Source organism: Pelobates fuscus, chromosome 13, assembly GCF_036172605.1.
Source record: "Pelobates fuscus isolate aPelFus1 chromosome 13, aPelFus1.pri, whole genome shotgun sequence".
Taxonomy (NCBI): domain Eukaryota; kingdom Metazoa; phylum Chordata; class Amphibia; order Anura; family Pelobatidae; genus Pelobates; species Pelobates fuscus.
The window spans coordinates 76,848,483-76,858,296 of NC_086329.1; positions in this window are offsets into that span (position 1 = coordinate 76,848,483).

Below are 9,814 nucleotides of genomic sequence, written 5' to 3' on the forward strand. Positions count from 1 at the left end.
GCAAGCGATCGGCCATGGGAGAGAAGACAGGAAATATCCTTCCTGTCTTGTGGCTGGTCACAGTCACAACACAATGTGGCCCCAGGGCAGGTGGGTCGCAAATATATCCAATGTGGGCTGCATGGAAAAAAAAACAATAAAAATTTTAAAGATATCATATTTGAAATTTCTGTATTTGCTGCAAGATCTTTTGTCTACAGATTCTGTTCTGAGGTTCCACAAATCAGGAAGTGTCTCAACAAGACCTGATGCACTCATATTATTTTATTGGAATACTGACTATGTCACAAGCATTTCAACACCACTACTCTTGACTACCCATGTGAGAGAGTGATAAATTATTGTACTTATTTTTCAAGCTAATTAAAAAACATGTTCTGTATGGATAGCTGAGGAGGTGGCTAACTGTACTGAAAAAAACTAATATTTTAAATTTGACTCTTGAGATTGTTAATCCTAAATTGTATATGTAACACATGCCATAGTAGGCCGAGGTGTCCAAATGTTTTATAATTGAGTGCACTGATATGATATATCATATATTTATCTATTTGCATAATATTCTGTTTTGAATTTACTACTTCACCAAATGGAGTGCAAATGACAGAGGAAACTCAGTGGTCTCTCTTTACAGATTTTCGGAAGGTTTGACTTCTGATAAACAACAAATAACAAAAAGAAGTAAACTAGAATGTTGATTGTGACTAGAAGGTATTTAAATAGTTACAATAAAGTGATAATATATGCTATACAGTGGTGTTTTGGTTTCAAAGGTAGGAGGAGGCCCCTGTCCCTGTGGGGAAATCAAGACTGTAAGTTAATGGGTATAGGGGGAGGTAAAAAGAAGAAAGCCCCAGTTTGGGTGCCAACATGTCATATGAGTAAGGTGGAGTGAACAAATGGCAAGTGGCTCGAGAGATTCTTACTGATGGCAGGGCTCATCCATAGCAAAGCGCAGAGTGGCTTTTAACAGATTTCCACAATTTATCCACACTGACCTCGACCCACCACCACTCTCAGCTGGTGTATCAACTTGTAAGACATTTAGGTCCAGTACCGCCAATACCCACTCCCACTTTGGCAGAGTGAGTATTGGGTATTTCAATCTCGGGTTCCGGGATCCCCAGACAAATCTAATAAGCATAAAGTGTAGGGAAGCAAAGTATGCTGAAGGGATATTTATGGGGATAGTTTGGAAGAAGTAGAGGATGTGTGGCAGAAGGCTGATTTTAGTTACGTCAATGCAACCCAGTCAAGATTTATGCATCAGAGTCCAGTCTTCTAGGTTTTTACAAAAAGAAGTCAACATAGGGAGGAAGTTTATTTGATAGAGTTGGTCAAGATCCTTAGTAAGCCAAATTTCCAAGTATTTGATTGCCCTGTCTGACCTCTGGAATGGGAAACTCTGGCAGTTCAAGTCAGATCTCCTCCTTGGCATATTGACATTTAAAATGGTAGACTTAGAAAAGTTTATTTTGAGGTTGCAGTGTGCCTTGTAAGTACGAAACTCATTACGATGCAATGGAAAACAGAAGGTCTGTCCATGTAAGCAGCTACGTTGTGATGGTCCCAGCCCACCTGGACTCCTCTGAAATCAGGGTTTTGACGTTAAGCTTGGAGGAATGTTTCAAGGGCAAGGAAAAAGAGCAATGGCAATAGAAGCACCGCATAACGGTTGAGAAAAAGAAAACAAAAAGAGTCCATCTCCGCTCCTACTCACCCGCCCCCCCCCCCCACCTTCTCTCCCTCCCAACAGGAAGTATGCATAGATAAGAAGGTAATTCAACATTGACCCCATCACAATTAAAGTATGTGGGAACAGAATCTACGAGCAACAACAGCGAGAAAGTATAAGGGCAACCAGCTTACCATAGTCATTTATAATTGAGATTAGGTGGGACTTGTATTGCTTTCTATGGAATAGCAATGGGTGAATGACAGAAGGGAATGCCCATAAAGTAGAATAGGAAGCAAGATGTGACTTGGAGTCTGAACCATTAGACGTATAAGAAAAAACATTTGGCCAATATACTTTCCAAATTACAGTAGCATGCTCTAAGACTTAAACTTAGTGGTATTATTATTGTTTTCTATGGAATGGCAAGAGTGGGTGACAGAATGGAATGCCCACAGAATATAATTGGGAAGCAAAATATAAATGCATTTGCAGGCAAATCGGAGAGACAAAGCAATTTAACATTTACCACATTTGTTTCTCAAGTAGAGTAGCAGATTGTAAGATTTAAATTAACTGGGGTTATAGCGGTTTTATATGGAATGACAATGGTGAATGGCAGAATAGAATGTCTGTAGAGTATAATGGGTAACAAGATGTGTCTCAGACTCAGAACCATTCGACATACCAAATAAACCTTTAGCAAGCATACTCTACAAGTACAGTGGCATTATTTCAAATTGAGACTGAAATTATCATTGTCTTCTATGGGTCTGACAAAGGTGAATTACAGAATGGAATACCCATAGAATATAAAGGAAAGATTATATGAACTCATTTACAAGCAAATCTGTATAACGTAGCAAATGAACCTTCACCACATGTGTTCCCCAAGTAGAATAGCAGAATTTAAATGAGATCTGTTTTCTATGGAATTATAGGCGAATGACACCATGGAATGCCCATAGAGTATAATGGAAAGCAAGATGTGACTGGGAAACAGACCCATTTGACATATCAAATAAATCTTTAGCAGGCATACTCTCCAAGTTCAGTGGCATTGTTTAAAATAGAGTATACTGTATATCAACTCTTTTGCAGGCAAATCTAAACAACATAGCAAGTTAAATGCTTTGCCTTTATATTAGACAGTTTTCTCATGCTGCAGAAAGAAAAAAAAGTAAATATGATATTGTTTTCCATACCTGTTTTTTGCCCACATTAATTTAGCTTACCATACCCTCTTATTCTTTGCAATGACTATACCTGCATTAACTACTCAAAGTCACAGGCTGAACATCATTGCATTTCTTAACACCAAATCTAGTGTTACAGCAATTGTGTCTCTGGGAGCTCCCTCAGGAGTTGCAGCTGTTTTGCACACCCGGAACGCTGAGATAATCTGTGGGTGTTCTGGACCACCTCTCATAACCGTAGAGGTGACTCTGGGTAAACTGCATTAGCGTCTAGCCAAACGTCCGGGATCCCTTTGAGGCGTATGTCGCAGTGTCTGTGGTGCACCGTCCAGCTGAAGTTGGCTGTCTCAGCCTGAACTTCTTGAAGGTCAGTCTTTCAGAAGTTACGAAGGTCTGTCAGGTTTTTTTTTTTTTTTTAAATATAAATATTTATCTGCCTTCGTGGGACGAATCCTCGACCAATTCAGATAAGTGACACAAACCGCCGGTTGTCCCTCCTCCTGAGATTCCTTAGATGCCTCCGGTTTACACTGGGCCTGAGGCATCATATTTGGCGGTGTCTGCTGCACCGACCTTTTGAAGAAAAGCTGAATATCTTGAAAACAGGGAGTTTCTGGGCGACGGTTTCTTATTTTTTGCCCCATTGTATCATCTGGTGGTGGGTAATGATGTTTCTGGCTTGAAAAACGTATTTTCACAGCTTAAATTACTTTTTCTTATGTCTTTCGTGGAGCTTCACACAGTCAGTCTGTCAGCCACGCCACCCTGCTTTGATGTTTTTTTTGTAACAGGCAACATGCACTATGCCATTGGCGACAATTGCAATAAAAGAAAAAAAGAAAAAAACAAAACATGCACTCAGAGAGGACATGTATTCTGTGCACATGTGGCCCATCTGCTGCTGTACTTATGTACAAGAGATATGTAGTTAGCTAGTGTCAATGACAAAGCATTTGTGTTCATGTGTAGAAGTGCCTTGTGTTTTTTACTATATGAATCTTTGTTGCATTTTCTTTTTATCTTGTACTGTTTCTGTTGTGCTACTTAAATGCAATCTTTTTTCAAACATGATGACTGACAACATTATGACATCGATCTCCAGAAATAGTACAATAAGCGTTTAATACAGTGAAGACACCACAGTCAAAACCATTGTTTTGTTGCAGTATATCTTCACAAAGGTATACTGTCCATTTCTCATTGGCAAAATATATATCTGCTAATTGGTAACATGCTGTAGCAATTCTCATAGTCATTACCGCCCTAAGGCGTATTACCGGACCTTAGAGCGGCCGGATTTAACGTATAAAAAGAAAAGCATAAGACAGGATGAGATCAAGAATACAGAGTGTACGTAAACGGTAGGCAAGTCAAAGGTCAAGGAATAAAGAAGTCAGAATAGTCAGAAAACAAGCCAAAGTCCAAGGGATACAAAAATCTGAATAGTCACTAACAAAGCCAAAGTCCAAGGGATACAGAAATCAGAATAGTCAATAACAAAGCCAAGGTCAAAATACACAAGAATCAATAACATAAACGCGCTCTCGGATAACCACAACGGAAATCACAACAGAGCACAGAGAAATGGTCAAAAAAGGTTTATATAGCCGAAGGTGCATTATGATTGGCTGCAGAGGAGCATGTGACATTGGAACTAAGGGGTTAACTAGGAACCTTAAAAAGGTTCTGACTTGCAGCAGCCAGTGTCTCTAATGATTTCAGACCTGGACGCTCTGTGAGGGGCGTCCATCAACTCCGAGATCGTGCTCTGAATGAGGCAAGCGGGCGCTGTGAGAGGTGGTAAGTGTATATCAGGGCCGGACTGGGGATACAAAGCAGCCCTGGAAAAAAAAAATCTATGCCAGCCCCATAAGTCATTGCGCCATATATATATATATATATATATATATATATATATATTGCTTTTTCTAATATAATATATTGGTCCTTTCAGAGTAAAACATTTAATTATACAGTAAGCATACTCACATGCAGACACAGACAATCTCACTGACACACACAAGCTCATTGATACACAGCCTCATAGACAAAAATTTCACTAATATACATAAGCTCATTGACATAAAAACACAAGCTCACTTACTAGCAGGCACACACACACACAGCTTAATGTAGTGGTTCTGGTGTCTATAGCCTGTCCCTGCAGGCTTTTGAATGTAAACACTGACTTTGCAGAGAAAAGGCAGTGTTTACATTGCTTCCTAGTGACACCTCTAGTGACAGACACTCAGACGGTCACTAGAGGCGCTTCCTGTGTCAGTGCGGATTGGCTGAGATCATCAAGCTTGATGATCTCAGTCATAGAGGCAGAGACCAGCACGACGTTGGGAAAAAAAAAAGGTGAGTAAAACACTATTTTTAAAAACACACACACAGACACCAGACACACACACACACACCACGACTGACACACACACACACACCATGACAGACAAAGACACACACACACACATACCATGACAGACACACACCATGATACAGACACAGCATGACACAGACAGACACACAGCATGATACAGACACACACACACAGCATGACACAGACAGATACACAGCATGACACAGACAGACACACAGCATGACACAGACAGACACAGCATGATACAGACACACACACAGCATGACGCAGACACACACACACAGCATGACGCAGACACACACACAGCATGACGCAGACACACACAGCATGACACAGACAGACAGACAGACACACACAGCATGATACAGACACACACACAGCATGACACAGACACATACACACACCATGACAGACAGACACACACACAGCATGGAACAGACACACACACACACACAGCATGACACACACACACACACACACACTCCCACTGACATACATATTTTTTAGTACCTGTGGGTGGGCAGACTGGTAGCTGTGCTGGCGGCCGCAGGGAGAACTTGAAAGGCGGACGCAGGGGAAGCTCTTCATGAGGCCGGGAGCAGGCTCTTCTGGGGGAGCAGGCTGTTCTGTCTCTGCTCCCCCTCCCTCGCGCGCAGCTTAATGAGACCGGAGCCGGAATATGACGTCATATTCCGGCCCCGGTCTCTTTCTAGCGCGCGAGGGAGGGGGAGCAGAGACAGAACAGCCTGCTCCCCCAGAAGAGCCTGCTCCCGGCCTCATGAAGAGCTTCCCCTGCGGCCGCCTTTCAAGTTCTCCCTGCGGCCGCAGGTCACCCCGGCCCCAGATGCCGACGGCCCACCGGGAAATTTCCCGATATCCCGGTGGGCCAGTCCGGCCCTGGTGTATATCGGTGACATTCCCATTGCCATGTGGGAACACCCCCGCAACAAGATGCACCGGCCGGATCCCATACCGTTCTCTGACAGGAGCGGATCCGGCGGACACCGTGACAGTATGGCTCGGACTTCAATTCAAACAAGTTTTCCCCATTATACTCTATGGGCATTCAATTTTCCTCCATTATTCTCTATAGGTATCCCAACACCCTGTTAAAGTCTATGGGCATCAAATTTTGCAATTCCTTTTAGTAGGTCCCATCTGTGGCAATCTCTGTCAACATTTTCTCAGAGGTAGAGTCAGAAGGAGGGAGTTGAGCAAAAAGGGCTGGAAGAGACTGGGGCAGGAGGAAAGTTGAGAGGGAAAAGTTAAATGGTGCAAGCAAGCAAGTGCAGAGGACATAAGTAGGGAAGCAGTTGGGAAAGTGGAGGGAGAGTAGGTAGTAGGTGAGGGTTAAAGGGTGGGGAAGTAGGCATAGAATGGGGGGAAGAGATGAGTGAATGTGCTTAACAGCAGGGGGGCCTGTGGGGCTCAACCTTGAGGTCTAGGCAGGGGTGCCATCAGGGCTTGAGTTTAGCTGCAGGTGATATCTGGAGCACTGGGGCAGGACATCATCAGACCACAGTGTGAGGATCAGACATCCTCCACCCCCCCCCCAATGGATCAGACTACTTCATGTAAATTGCCGGTAGTTGAGGTTCTTGCCGAAATCTCCAAAGTCTCTAAAACTTAGTGTCAGGTGTGGCCCCCTAAAGGCAAAAACTAGCAAGCTACTGGGCATTTGCCAGTGGTAACAAATATTTTGGACATCTCTAGCCTTGCGGAGTATTTCCTCTTTTAGCCCAAAGTTATACAGGCAGCAGATCACATCCTGGGGTGGAGCATCCGGCGGTCCCTGACCTCGGAGTGAGCGGTGCACGTGGAAAAAGTTAACCGGGGTGTGGCAGATCACTGGAGAGCAGGCTGTTGAAGATCTCCTGCAAGATACCACTGAGTTGGATCGGCAATTTCTCAGATTCTGGAAGGCTGTGGAGTTTGATGTTATGGTTATCATGCAGGTAGAGCTTGGACGTTTTTTTCTATTCACCTAAGGGTTTTGGTAGGCATTAGCATCAGGCTATTGCCGAGGTAATAGGTATCCAGTACAGGGGACTGTGCTCCTGTTAGTAAGGGTATTGGTAGGCATTAGCATCAGGCTATTGCCGAGGTAATAGGTATCCAGTACAGGGGACTGTGCTCCTGTCAGTATGGAGCCCTGATGAGAGTTGTTATTAGATCTACTAAGTTCTAGTATGGTATAGGGATTGAGTTTACTGCTCGCCTTTACTACATGAATTAGACTTATACCTACTCTTTTCGATCCATACTGTGGACCACCTGGATAGAGACTATAGGCAGAAGGGTTTTTCCCTCTTGTAGCATTTGGCTAGTTAAACGGAGTAGTTCACTGGGTCATGTGGACAGTATAAGTGGATATATATGGAGGGTGTAGATTGCTACACATATACACTGGGTCCATATTGACTCCTCTAACTCTCCGTTTTTTGCTGCCTGTGAGGCTACCTGCAACTTTGCCACAGACAGTTTTACCTACCGGCTCTAGTATTGATAGGTTGGAGTCTAAGAATATTTTTAAGCTTTGGCATTAATAAAGTATATAAAATTAAATAATTATTATTATTTTTTTTTTCACTTTTTAGCAGATGTAAAAGGGTTGTACTACTTTTTCCTGGCACTATACCCATTTGGGCATGGTGGCCGGTGAATTAGTTTATCTTTTTCTCTCTTTTGTATTTACTGTTTAACTTAGGGTTACCCCCTGTATATCAGTACAACCTGGTGACTTTCCTCTCGTAGACTCCTAGGTCCCACCTGGTACCGGAGTCTACCTTTAAACTAAGTAATTCATAATTATACTTATCTCTCCCTACTGAATGAACATTTAGCTAATTCTGAAAGGTACTCCCTTCCCACTAAGTCTGCAGGTCTACTTTCCATAGATTAATAGTGCACCATGAACCTCTGCCAAGACTGAATGTCTTACCATATATCTCTCCATATAGATTTATCAATAAGTCATCCGTCCCTCACTACATTAAACTCTTGCAGCATAATAATTTTTATCACTGGATGCAGCAGCTTGTTGTAGACATGAGATTGTCAGCAGCTATCCATTGACCTAATAAAACATACATACATCTCTATAAAGGTAAAATTAAATCATTCACTGTAGCCTTCTATATAGACTTAAGATGGAACCCTGCAGCTCTCTCTCTACATTTACAATGGGCACTGCAGCTCTCTATAGAATACATTTTTCAGCTGTCCATAAACGTAACTCTGAACTCAGCAGGTTCCTAACTCTCCACTGACATAACACTTATGGGTCGTTGGCTGAAGCCTGACTGCAAGAGTAGTGTTGGGTTTGTCAGTGGAGACTTCATCTTTACAGTGATCTTCAATTAAAGGTTAAGGCGTTGGACAACATGAGACCACTTGGACATGGCTTAACACCAGTAGACAACATACAGAATAAGATGGGTGAATAATAGTTGAGATTCAGTTTCTGCATGAAGAAAATATGGTTAAAAAAAAGAAAAAAGCTGGGTCGGCAGCTGAAAAAACTGGAAATAGGACAACATCTGTGGTCAGGAACAACGGCATAAGGAACTTAAGACTTAATCACAAATTGCAGCCAAACAACAAGAAGCCTGGTTAGTAGGAGCATGTGTGTAATGGGGTGCTGTATGATGTCATGCCTTCTTAACATTTAACAAGACTTTTTTTTTTTTAATTTGTGGTATATATTTTCTATTTTCACTGTATTTACAGATAGCACTTTCTGACAGCTCCAGTGGTGCTGGAATTTTTTTTAGCAACCTAATGTAAACCTCTGTTTGTGTACATGACTCATTACGTCAGGGAGACTGGCCTTCATGTTTACCAGGCAGACAGAGTGGGAGAGACTGGAGTAACCAGCAGGAATCCTAGAGGAGACCCAAAGGAAAATTTTCCATCAGACAGGTTTTAACAGAATTAACATAGAACCAATTGAAAAAGAGAAACACTTCAGCAAGAACGCATGCCACCAAGTCCCTCAAAACTACAAAAAAGGTGCTCCACTTCTCTAGTGATCAGTTATTTATTCAAACATCAAACGAGGACCCATCAATGTTTCATCATAAAAGCAAGCACACTTTTGCTGCTGTTTTCACTAGTGGCTGTTTGAATAAATAATCTCTAAAGAAGCAGAGTGCGGAGTTCTTTGTAGACAAGACAAAGGCCAGGAAGCTGACAAACGTAACACTTAATTAAATTCACTTTTGAGTAGTACAAAAACCAAAGCTCTGCCACAACTTATCAACAAACAGCACCCTTGGGATTTGTGACAGATGGCGTGGAAATAAAGCATGACTAGCGAGTAGTCTCATCATTATTAGCCTACAATTTGGCTGGAGTGTCATTTGAGAGACAACGCAAGTGCATACAAGAATTTCACAATGGACATGATGGCAGAGTACAACACTACATAAGATTTAGGGGGAAACATGGCAGAATGAGTACATGCGTTCTGTGGCTGCTGGCCTCTATGTATGGCACCAACACCATTGCTGATAGAGGCCAACTGAAAGTTAGATTCTTGATAATACCTGTACTCAATTAAGA